The 13,228-nt window shown below is 40.7% G+C and overlaps 1 long non-coding RNA gene across 1 annotated transcript; it reads left to right on the top strand.

Annotated features, from left to right (window-relative positions):
- Positions 3,923 to 7,457, top strand: LOC110401771. The gene is made up of 5 exons (XR_002440592.1): positions 3,923 to 3,949; positions 4,176 to 4,269; positions 4,404 to 4,562; positions 5,017 to 5,074; positions 6,099 to 7,457. It is a non-coding gene; the product is annotated as an uncharacterized LOC110401771 (long non-coding RNA).

The raw sequence follows: 13,228 nt of genomic DNA, 5'->3' as shown, positions 1-13,228 counted from the left end.
ACATGGAAGTGTGGATGAAGCAAAAGCATGTCATTGAATGTGGAAAAAATTGCACCCATTGACATTCACTGACATTTGCTAAACATTTATGGAGACCAAACAGTAGATGTTAGCGCAGTGAGGAGATGGGTGGTGCGTTTCAGCAGTGGCAGAAGTAATGTGAAAGATGAGCCACTATCTTGACTGCTGTGTACAGAAAAGTGTCTCATTTGCATGAGCTGGTGGATTACATCCAGGGAGCAGTGTATGGAGCAGAACATCAGCTTCATTGCTTTGGAAACAGTGGTGGCAACGTTGGAATATCAAAAAGTTTGTGTCGAGTAGTCCCATGAATGCTCATTCAGGAACAGAAAGAACACCGTATGCAAGTTTGTCAGGGCTCATTGAGCCAATATGAGGCTGAAGGTGAAAGTGTCCTGGATTGCGTCATCAGTAGTGATGAGATGTAGTGTCACTACCATGAGACAGAGTCAAAACAGCAGTCAGTGGAGAGGTGACACGAAATCCGCATCAAAGAAAACTGCAAGACGCAGCCCTCAGTGGGTGAAGTGACAGAAGGGACAGGAAAGGGGTGATCCTTCTGGATTTCCTGGAACTCAGACAAACCATCAACTCTAACCGCTACATCACAATGCTGACTAAGCTGAAGGCTCACACTTCCAGAGTCAGACCAGAGAAAAAGACAACCTTTCTCTTGCAACACAATAATGCCATGCCAGTTTGAAGACTTGTCATGGTAGATCATAACATGATGTTATGATGTGGAATACCAATAACCGAAAATCATAAAACCATGACAAGACTGTGGAGCATGTTGCCAATCCCGCCTGGACTGTCCTACCACACCCAGTATGTAGTCCTTATTTGATACCTTCTCATTTCTATGTGGTGATGAAAGATGGACTTTGTGGGCAACGATGCAGTTACAGCAGCTGTGAAACAGTGGGTCACCTCTGCTGGTGCAGATTTTTATCAGCGCAGCATGCAGGCTTTTGTTCATCACTGGCAAAAATACATAGCTAATGTTGGTGACTACACTGAAAATTAGTGTTTTGTCGCTGAGAACTTGCTCCATCAAACAGTGTTATTGTGCTCTTTATCTGTTGTTATTTCCATGGAAATAAATAGGAGACATTACTTTTGGAGTAACCTATGTACATTGCTGTAGTTTTGTTAGCATGAGATCTATAAACATGTGCTTGTGTTTTCCACTGAAATCAACTTTTGTAGATACTAATGGGCACTTCTCATTGTTTCAGTGTGTTCTCTAACACACAAGTTCTGTAACATCAAACTGACACTGCAACTGCTATTGCTTAGCCACATACTCAGGCTCAGAAATGTCTACTGGGATTTTCTTATGCATCCTGCCACTTGATGGGTGCCTAGAAACTACCTGAAAAACAGCTATTCTTTGAAACAAAAAAACACCTCTGCTCCGTAAGAATCTTAACAGTGACTGTGAACACCAAATGCTTCCATGCAAAGGCAGCTTCCAATTACTTACAGGTATCAATTGACAGTTCCTAAATACCACAGCTTTTTAGCAATGCAGTATACTCTGTGCTCGCTTGTGTAGTGATAAGCATTAAGTCACTCACCAGTGAATTTATATATGCTTAATGGCTGTGCCTGTTTTTATTTTTTCATTAGGTGGTTAATTGTGTTCATCTCTTATTCAGTTTGAGTTACAGTTGAGTTGACAAGAAAGGTTTCTTAGTAAACCAAGAAGCTCTTAAGCAATTATGAACAGGACACCTTTACTGAACGTTATCCATATCTTTGCAAATGTGGTACTGATTTTACTTTAAATACTGGAACGCAAGCATCTGTAAAGCGGTGAGATCCAAGAATTTGTTTAGAATGGTTAAATACTTTCAAATACCCTGAATTTCACAGTAGTACAAGCATTCTCAGAAAAGATGTGGGTGTTGAAGTCATGTTTGGATCCATACTGTGCATAGCTCTCTCTGGACCTTATGTTTTAAGTTTCTGACAACTGTTTTAAGTTGCTGTATGTGCTGAATCTTGTTTACAATAAGAAAAAAATTAAACACTATGTATTAAGTACATAAATACATATCATGCCTTTATACTGAATTAATAGTGGATTAGCTCAGGCAGAAATAAAGCTGTTTGTGTAAATGTTAGTGTATATTTTTTACATTTTTGCATTTATAGTAGTTTTGTGGTATTATTTGTATATAGTTTGCAAGAGTAAAGGGTGTAATCTCATGAGCTAGAAACCACTGTTGAAGGAACCAATACTTTCAACTTGAATTGTTTTGCTTAAAGTTCTTGTCCTCTCAATCTGTGTGATTATTATTTTCAGGCCATGATTTATATGGCACTAAATGTTATATTTTTACTTATTAAAATGCTGAAAGGCCTGAATGCAAATAGGTGGTCCTGTTAAATATGTTTAATGGAAAATAACCCACAGATTTGTAACAATACCTAAATAAATACATGAAATTTGTTCCTTGAGTTGGTTTTCCCTACCTATGAATAAAAATAATGCAGCAAAAATTCTCCCCAGGTATCAAAAGTTTATGCCAAAGCTTTTTAATGTACCTGGCTACACAGCTGTGTAATTAGTAATTCCTTCAGGACTCTGGTATGATGCCCACTACAAGTGCTTAGTTACAACTATCTGAAAAGAACCTATAATGGCTGAGTACCCAGATCCTGGTAGCAGTGCAGTGTTCCTACTGTATTTTGTAAAGCTTTTATAGCTTAAAAACTAGAACAATAAAAATGCAAGAAGCCTGGATGGCTATTTGGTCAAAGAGTAACTTCACATTTTAGAAGGAAATTGACTCTTATCCCATGCAGCCCCTCATTCCCGCCCCCTCACCCCCGCCCCCCCTTTTTTTTTTTAAGCAAGACTTCATGTGAATTCCAATTTTATTATATTGATATAAAGCTCTTAATTTCTTCTTAAGGAAATTGCAGGAGAAGAGAGGGGGATTTTGTTGTTTGCAAGCAAGGTGGACAAGAATCTTACTCCGCTCTTCTAAATGCTGCTCATGAAAGTGATCAAGGCTATTTTAAGAAATGCTTTGCTAAGGAGAAGTAGGCAAAAACTTGGGATTAGTCATTACTCATCACGAGAAGGTACAAAAATTGAGAGGGATTTCTTTTTTCATTTGTACCCCGTGCTTTCTTTTATACATCAAAAGAGGTGACATTACAAAAATTCCTCATTTGCAGTCAGTGCTCCCCGAGATTTTGGGGTCTCATCTGTCGCTTGTAAGAAAACAATTATGTAAAATCTTCTACTAGGTGTTTGGTTCTCTGAATTTAAGGCTGCTGTAGTTTAAGTTTGTATCTGCAAAGCTTGTATCCACCTTGTCAGAACATAAGGCGTCATTTTGTTTGGATGAACTCTGGGGAGATCACACAGAACGGCACAAGATGGAAATGCAACTCAAGGAGAATGTCAGAGATGATCTATTTCTCTTCGTGATAGCAAGGCAGTCTCCTGATGTCTCAGTTTGTCCCAAGAGCATAGACTAAGACTCCACAGCCTATGGCACTTCAGCTAGCTGAGAATTTACGGGAAGCCAAGAGTGTGCCATCAACCAGGAGCAACGTGAGCTGGAGTCCTTGAACTGCACTGATAATTTGCTAATTGAAGATGAGCCAGGCTGAAGTGTTATTTATTTACTTTGCTCATAGTGATTTTTTTAAAAAACTTTCAAATGTGCTATTAAGTGATGTTTTTTTTTCCCATTGTAGCAGAAATGCAAGTCAGGGCTTGAACCAGTGATTGAGCACCTGGTGGGAAGGCAGGGCCAACCCAGGGGAGCTCAGGTGCATGCAATGCACCTGAGTGATGGGAAGGGGTGGAGCCAGGATCCACCCCTTCCCAGACCTCATTTAAGGGTTGGCAGTGGAGGCAAGGGTATCTTGCTGGAGGCCCATGCATACCTGAGGCCTTCTAAGGGTATGTAATTTTTTTCCATTGTTTTTATGGCTGCTGCTTTTGGGCTTGTTCTCACTTGCTGTCATCTAGGCCTTTGCTACTCCTCTATCACTACTGTGTTTTCCATTGCCTTATAGTGTTACATTCGGTTGATTCAGTTATCTAGTCAATAGTGTTTTAAACCATCTGGTATTATGATACATTATAAAAACTGCATAAAGCTACTTTTTTTTTTTTTTTGTGGCAGCTTTCATTTCAGAGCTATTTTCTTCGAGGGCAGAGTGATTAGATGAACACAGAATTTACTGAGGGTCAGCAGTGAAGTGTTTATTGTCTAACAGGTATGGAAACAATTCAAGCTTCTTAGTTGCTTATGATTAGGATTTCTGAGATAACAAAAGGCAGTGTAATTCTGTTCCTTGACTCATTTGTGTATCTCTTTGTGTGCTTTGCTATTCATTTCATTCTTTACTAGGAGCTTGAGCGTGGAATTTGGCTCTTACAGATGAAGAGTAGAAGGCAGGAGGAAAGAAAAAAAACAACTTTGGGTTTAGGGATATGGACTGTCCTGTGTCCTTCATGGCAGCACTCAACTGAATGAGGACTTGGACCAGTGTCACTCATGGGCACTAAGGTAAAATATGCACCAGTACTCAGCAGGTCTCAGCTGTCTTAATAAGAGAGCTTTAATTTCAACACTTGGCAGTTCTTTGATATTGAAAACTTGCAGGTGATTCCATGAACTCCATTAATCTCACAACACTTTTTTCCTCTTCTGTTTACTCAGGTTGAAAATGCTTCCTACTGTTCATACAACATAGTCTGAGAGAGAGTTGTGGTTGGTTGTAAGCAAAAGGAGTTGTGAGCATAAGGCATTTTGACAGTACCACGCTATTTATGCTCTCAGTTGCAGTTTGTGTGCAAATGGCAGGTCAAGGGATGTGAAAGGGTGCAGGAATGGTGGGCTGAAGAGGATGCTGAACAATGAAAGGAGAAACTGAAGACAGCAGGGTGTGCCATAGGAGTGCTTGTAAGACGATGGCCTGAGTATTGCTGAATTTATCTTTGATATGAACGGTAATTTACAGGTCTGGATCCGTCACTGCTGGTGGAAAGCCAAACAGCACATGGACCTGGCAATGATAGGTAAGTGTGGGTATGTCTATGTGACAGATGTTTGTACAAACACTTGGTGCTGTGGGCAGAAGGCTAATAGAAAAGCAAAACAGCAGTACAGGAGAACGGAAAAAGTAGTGCTCAGCTGTATAAACAGGTTACTTAGATCCAAGTTATTAGGAAATACAGTTCCTGGTACCATTTATCTTTTTCGTAATGTTTAACAGATCGAAAATGTTTCCTGGAATAACTCAATAAAATGAAATGCTTCACAGTTTTTATGGCATACCTCTGTGTACTTGGTGCCAGAAGTATCTTCAAGAGCACTAAAGGTATTTATTTTAAGCATGAGACCTTCAGTGACGCTCTTGAATTACATTTTTTCTTGGCTTTTTAGATTTATTTAGTACTTTCTTGTAACAACACATGCAATTTTGTTTTTTTCTGTGCCATTTTTGCCTCTGAGTGCTTTCTTTCCTTGAACAGTCAGCAGGCCAAATTCAGCAGATATGAGCAAGGGAGGAACAATTACACCAAGTTCATTGAAACGACCCTTCCCACTTCATGGCCGAGTTTCATTCAAACCAGTCAAAAATACTATCTCAGGGCACTGCTTTGTATTTTTACTGTTTCCTAAGAGCAGCAATTTGGTACTGCGTAGCAACTTTTTTCTTCATAGACAAGTGTCAATGCCCCCACACGTAAATTCTTTACTAACTTGACATAGTTTGACAATTCATTTAAAAAAAAAAAAAAAATGACCTCCAAGTTTGAGAAGATCTGTTGACATGGGATTATAAACTGGGCACTGCCTCTTTGAAATGTCCCAGGGCCAGTGCAGAAATAACAGGAGGCAATTACGAAGGAGCGCGTCCCACTGCATTAACCATTAATGCCTCTACATTTTTGCCTGGAGCCTCTCATATCATTTAATGCAGAGATCCACGTTGACACTGAGAGAGAAGGTTTTCAAATGTGATTTTCATCATAACCATCTTTTTTTGTTGTCTTGGCCTGATTTTTTTTCTGATGCTGCTTCCTATTAAATCTGAAGCCCTAAGAACAGGTTTAAACAGGCGTTTGGGAAGATGCAGAAAAGGACAGTAAGTGTGATGAATAAAGGTGAGTATTATTTTTATTTTCACAACCCTGATCTTTGCTGGTAAGTGCTCTTTTGTCTGAATTACTTGATCAATAGAACAGCTACCCGAAGGGCATTTGCTCAAATTTAAAGTTGCCATGAAAATGGAAGAAAGGAAAAGCAGATTCTTGAGATCAATTTTTAAGACTTGGAGAATGGTTTATTTGTTTGTATTCCTACACAGTTTAGGAGCAGATATTCAAAGACTCCTGCTGGTGTTGCTGAGTTTCAGTTCCACCTACCTGTTGCTTGCACAAACCTCATTTCTGCAGCAAAGTTAACATAGGATAGATAAAGGATAATAAATCCAGTTTATCTGCCCAAACAAAGGCTCCTGAGCTGAGGGGGGGAAACTGTGGATGTCCTTCTCCTGGGGTCTTGGGACAGGGACGCCAGAGGAATGCAATTCTGTCACTGCATCGCAGTGAATCTGGAGCTGCAGCCAGCCTGGTGATGGCCCTGCTGGGCTATGCGTGCTGAGGTTTGGCCCCAAGAGCAGAAGCTGTGCCTTTAGAACCACACATCTGTACCATGCTTGCAGGGAGGTGGCAGGGCAGCCAACGGATGGCCCCTGTGTGCCTTCCTGCTTGTATCTTCTGTGTTCTCAGCAGAAATGGGGGGGAAAAAAAAACAACAAAACTGTTTCCCTATTTATAACAAGGGTAAAGCAAGAGTTTGAGGAGAACTAAAAGAGAAGACTCCTTCAAATTCTTTACTGCTGGAAAATTGAAGAACCCACTTAGAGTAAGACAATGAACTGGGAACGTTTGACAGGCTACAACCAGTCTGCAGGGGAACTTCCACATGGCTGCATCTGTGTTTGTTTGCTGAAAGCTGTTTCATTCTTCAGTTTGCTTTTTTATTTAAGATCAAGTGCTAGATTTCAAGCAGCAATAAATCACGTTTAGCACGAGTTTCCAAAACTTGAATTTCATTGCAGTGTTTCTAGAAATGTCCGCTACCCCTATAATGCAAGAATGATTGAAATATATTTTCAGAATAGCTCATTTTCATCAAAACCAGCAGCTCTGTTGTCTTCTATGGATAAAACTTCATCCCAGGTAGCAATTTGGGATAGAAACTACCTGTGCAGAGGATGCTGCTAAAGCTCTACCAGCCCAGGATGGAAGGTGCTGGACAATTGCTGTCAAGACCCATAGCTGATGCTAAACGCAATCTTGGGTACTGCCATGTGCACCTTCTGCAGGGCAAGTTTACATCCTTACAAGTGTCAGTCACAGCAAGTCATGTTGTATGTGAAAGACTGACAGATGATGCACTTTCTGCAATGATTAATGAAAATATTTCCTGAAGGTTAGCAATAATTTCCCCAAGTTTTCTCATGTTCAAAGGGGAAGTTTTTCAGCTTTTCATCATTAAATTCTGGAGTTGAATCTTCAGAACAAACTGATCATACTGATAAGGAAATACTGCAAATGAAAAAGTTAGTGCCATGGGAGAGAATAATATGCTATGGTATTATCTACTGTCATTCACAGAGGCCACGGAACATCACAGAGAATTAAGGAGTGCTGTTTTCCAAGTCACCTACAGCTTAAGTGACTCATTTTAATGTGACAAACACTATATTAACTACCAAAAATACAAAAGGTTCCCTTTCAAGAGGGAAAGCAGTTAAAGGTGTATTTAGAAAGGGTACATACATCTATGTGGACTCTCAAAGAATAATGATAATTGCTTTGAGTTGTAATGTTAAAAATATTTACATGTGTTGTTTATACTAAAGCAGGTCTATAAGGAAAAAATTCAAGGTATTTAGCCAAGTACCTTGAGTGGTGACAATGCAGCGTCACATTAACTTTAGGGAAGCTTCTGTCTGTTAACAAGATGTATCAGCATGATGCATTTTAGTTGCATGACTATCTCTCAAATGGTGTAATACTGCTAAAAAGCATTTGTGCCCTTTGGAGAGTCAGGACGTGGTTTCCTGTAGTAAACTCATCATCTTGGAGAAGATGGTGGTAATGGGTTGAGGAAAGATGACTTTAGCAGCTTTCAGCTGAGCCAGAGAGAGACCCTTAAAGGTATATTTGGGAAACTCTAGCCTCTGCAAGATCAGTTACGTTTGTCTCTTATTCTCTCTGGGAGGAATGTAAGAGAATTCACATTCCAGTAAGCAGACTACTTATGAGCACTTGTAACTGTTATCTGTCTCGCTGTTATCAATGTGCTGCTCAGCATCTGGAAGCGATGCTTTCTGTTCTGCCTGCATCTCCATTTGTGCTGGGATAACTGAAACTGCTGTGTTGGTGAGATGATGTGGTGCGGATTCGATGCCGCTTGTAATGCTAGTGCAAGTGTTCCAACTGGCAGATTTTACCAGGAATAGAAAGGATAGACAAGCAAAGCCTCAATAATGTTAAAATGTGTACAGAGCTTTGCTTTACCTGCAGTAGGTGTTACTTAGAAAGTGCATTTTATCTGCTGTAACCATTTCTACAGGGTTAAAGGAGAAAGCTTTTAGGTGTCTGCAAGGCTTGACAGTGAGTAATCCAACATCACAGTTAGATCCAGCAGAACAATTAGACAAAGGTGAGCTGAAGTTAGTCATACGCATACCTTAGGTATTTTTATAATAACGGAGAATGTACGTAAGTGCTTGCTTGAAAAGACATTTCAAATTCTATACAGATTGCAGATTCACAGGGGTGTGTGAAGTATAACATAGGGACAGCTTAAGGAAATGGTGATTCATCTTCACAGATACAAGATTTTATGAGAAGAAATTGCTAGATTTTAAATGTCATTCAGCTTAATGTTTGACTGTGTTTATAAACCCATTACAATTTTCTCTGGCAGTGTGGTAAGGTGATAGAGATGAAAAACACTGCTGCAGTGAGTCCAGCAGGAACCAAACCCCAAACCTTTATTCTGGAAAAGCAGTAATTCGGTTCTACCAGGAGAGGCTGCTCAGCAGCTGCCGAGGAAAGGAAACCTCACTGGGCTGCAGCTCGTGTGTTCACGCGTGTCCTCTGATTTCAGACAACCTGATTGAAAGGTTCCTGCTTTTGTGTGTGTTTGTGTGCGTGCTCTCCCCACACCCCAGGTGAGGCTCTGGAACGCCACCAGCCATAAAGCAGTGTTTCACTTGGTGGCAATGGGCCACCGCTATTACAGTGCATTATTTGTCCATTTCTTGCTATTTTTTTCACTTCTTTATTTGTGATCCAGTGCACAGATAGGAATTGTTTAAATTCTTAGGCCAAGTGAAGCAGTGCTACCTCTCTTCTCATCACTGGCATGGGGTGGTGGAGTGCTGCGTCCAGTTCTAGGCTCCCCGGTACAAGAAAGGATGGACTTACTAGAATGAGTCCAGCACAGCTGAGCTAAAATGATTAAAAGAATGGAGCATCTCTCACATGAGGGAAGAGTGATAAAGATGGAGATGTCTAGCATGGAGTAGAGATGGCCTGGGAGGATGCTATCAGTGAGTACAAGTAGCAGATGGGAAGGAAGGAAGATGAAGGAGCCAGACTCCTCCCAGCTGTGCCCAATGACAGAACAGGAGGCAACAGACAAAAACTATCATCCTTGAAATTCTATGTGAATGCAAGAAAACACTTTTAATTTTTATTATTTTTATATTTATTTACGTATTTATTACTGTGAGAGTGGCCAACCACTAGAACAGGCAGCCAGAGTGGTTCTGGAGCTTCTATCCTTGGAGATGCTCAAAACCTCTCGGGATGTGGTCCTGGGCAACGCGCTGCAGCTGACTCTGCTTGAGCTGAGCTGTTGGAACTGGGTGATTTCAGGATGTTTCTTCCCAATAAACGATTCACCAACTCTGGGTTCTACTCCTAAGTGTATGCTGCTTGGAAGCAATCTCTGTTCAGTTACAATATTTTTATAAAGCAGGATGTTGAAGTCTTGGAAAATTATTAACATTGTATTTAATGGTGTTTTCTTCATCTTTATCAGTGAATGGGGGAAATACTTTTGAAATATTTATACTAAACAGTTTGATGTATTTACTTTATATGAAGTATGCGCTTACTCTTTCTGCTTCTCTCTGTCTCATCTCTTGAGGCCTCAGATGCCCATGTGATTTAAAAGTCACTGTTTAACTGTGGTTCAGTTGTGGTATGCTGGTGTTGTCCCTGAAGCATCTCAGGTGTTAGTTGTGAATGATACGTATTCCTTCATTTCCAAAGAGTTTTCAACATTGTCACTTCACCCCTGGGGAGGCAACAATATCCTCAGCTGCTTGGAATTAATTCAACTCATCTTGCATCAGTTGGTTAGTTTTCAGCTTTATGTCAAACACCTTGTTTTCACAGAGCAGTGTTAGGAGGGCTGCTCTGAAAGTAATGCCTCCTATTTTATGTTGACCTATGACATCAGAGGCAGATGTTGGTGATATGGCAGTAGAGATTGAATCTTCCCACCATTATATGATTACATTTTGTTACCGTGTGACAGATAGCAGCAGAGGGGCTGTCTGAGATGGAAATGCGGATGAAGCAAAGGTGTGTCACTGAACTTCTCCATGCGGAAAAAATTGCACCCATTGACATTCATCAATGCTTGATGAATGTTTCTGGAGACCAAACAGTGGGTGTGAGCACAGTGAGGTGGTGGATGGTACGTTTCAGCGGTGGCAAAAGTGGATTACCTGCACTGGTGCAGACTGTTACACGCGTGGCATGCAGACTCTTGTTTGTGGCTGGTGAAAACGCACAGCTAATGATGGTGACTACACTGAGAAATAGCATTTTGTTGCTGAGAATTTGCTCTACCAAACAGTGTTATTGTGCTCCTCGTATCTGTCGTAGTTTTCATGGAAATAAGTAGGAGGCATTACTTTCAGAGTGACTTACATATATTGACTTCTGCATCCGTGGAAAGAAATAGTCATGCTGAGGATCTCTGAATATCCACAGGTCTTAGGTAAGCATATTTTCTGGGCAGTATGTGAGAAAATACTAACATGCTATTCATAGAATTGAAAAATATCAGGCTGTTAAGAAACTACCTGCGGGATGGTGTTCCTTGCTTTGAATCGCAGACTTGTATTTTGAATTTTAATTTCTATGTTTTAACGGAGCTCTGCTCTCCTTTCACGGGCCAGAAGTTTCTCACGAAGCAGAAAGAAAATTAAAGAGGACAGTGTACATGTTTTAGGAGGGCAGAGTTGGATTGCTGATGTTTACTGTCTGGTCTACCAGGTCAAGTCCTCCAGAACAATTAAAACAACCAAAATAGACTGCAACAGGAAAGGAGTTGCAATAGCCAGAGAAAAGGAATGCTAATGTCTTTTGTCTACTGTTAAAGAAAAATAAGAGTACTGTATTTCCCTGGTATGCTTCTATGCATCCCCAACAAATGATGTTTTACTTTAACCCCTGCCTTTCAGGAAAACCTTGTCTTGCTCTTCAGTCCTCCTTCAAATGAAATGAGAGATGGGCATGCGAGCAGCTTTGTTGACCTCTTTGACAAGGACTCCCTAACAAAGTCGGTCATGTTAGGAGCTGTGTGATGCTTCAGTGTTTTTTCCCTAATACAGGTAATCAAGTAGAATAAGGCACTTTAATGTTTGGAATGTGTCAGGGAGTCTCAACTTCATCTGGCCATTACAGAATCCTGCTTCTGGTTCCCTCATTTTGTTGCTTAAGTGCAATTTCCTTATGTTTTTCTTTCAAGTGCATTAACTCTAATAGCATCTCCCATGTACAATGTGTTAGTGGTTTCACTGCTGAGAGAGCATCTAACCTGAAATGGCAGAGTTGCTGCCATGACAGCCTGTGTGCTTTGCCTTGTGTAAAGGTGTGCAAGGAAATGGGATTGGGTAAGGAAACTATTTCAACATTACTGCACGCTTTAATTCAGTGAACGCTTGTTCTGCACAGTGCTGCTATTATGGAGATCTGGGCTGTAGGAGAGGCATGCTCCCACAGCCTTCCCAGTAAGAGCATGCATGCGGTGGCTGTGCACACAGTATGTGTCTAGCTTGTCAGTTCACATAGGTCAAAACTGATGTGAATCAATCCTCCTTACAGAGCTTAGCAGCAATGGTTCAGGCTCCAAGAGACCTACTGTGATATATTTTGAAATTCTGTTATGTATGTTATGAATTACAGCTATATAATTATAGTTACATAAAATACAGCTGTAATTAATAATAGTGGGGAGAAATTATTCATGAAGCCCCAATTGTTTTCACTAGTAGATATTTTCATTATCTGCTCGAAGAAGGCCATCCAATGGGGTGATCTGAATTCTAGATATTCATATTGTGAAAATGTTGTGTCCAAATATGTAAGAAGCAGTGTAAACTTCATTAGTCTTTCTGAGACACTTGGCAAGGAGCATTGCACATTCCACACAGCAGCAAGCAGAGTATGAGACAACCACTCCTTAAGACTGAAGATGCATTTCAAAAGCCCCTCATCAACATTAATATTGTTATAGCTCAGGGTAACAGCTGCTGGTAGAACTCTGCGGAGGGTGTCGTGAGTTGCAGTGCATCACTGCATGTACAGCTGCCACTTTCTTTACTAGTCTGCTGGGAAGGTCTCCTCCGGGTTGGTTTATGCTTCTATAAAAATAGACTTAAACTTAGAATTAATTTGTATTTCCGTAGACACAGTGGGGATACAGAGGTTCCCTCAGTGCAGCTGAGCAGATGAAGCCTTGCCACGTTCTAGCAGAAGGGGCCAGCTCAATCACAGAGGCAAAGCAGATTCAGGGGATGCTACCTATTCAGCGTAGCCTGGTCCTTGGTGGAGCAAAGCAGATCTTTTTTTTTGCTGTGCCCCTACCATCCCCTGAGATCTCAGGCAGCAAATCTTTGTTTGTAATGTGATTTGAGAGAAGTGACCTCATTGCTCTTGTGCAAGTCTGCATATCAAAGGGTCTGAAAGTTTCCTGGGTCATGGAGGACAGATGAAAGTAGGTGCCATGGGCAGCTGGACATGAAAAAATCAGGAGCTGAAACAACTGGCAACAAGATTCAGGGGTTAATCACTTACTATACAGCAATATATACTGGATATATTCTGGATAATTTTAAACAATGAACG

This window comes from Numida meleagris, chromosome 6, assembly GCF_002078875.1.
Source record: "Numida meleagris isolate 19003 breed g44 Domestic line chromosome 6, NumMel1.0, whole genome shotgun sequence".
Classification (NCBI taxonomy): domain Eukaryota; kingdom Metazoa; phylum Chordata; class Aves; order Galliformes; family Numididae; genus Numida; species Numida meleagris.
This window is presented reverse-complemented; position numbering and strand designations above follow the sequence as displayed.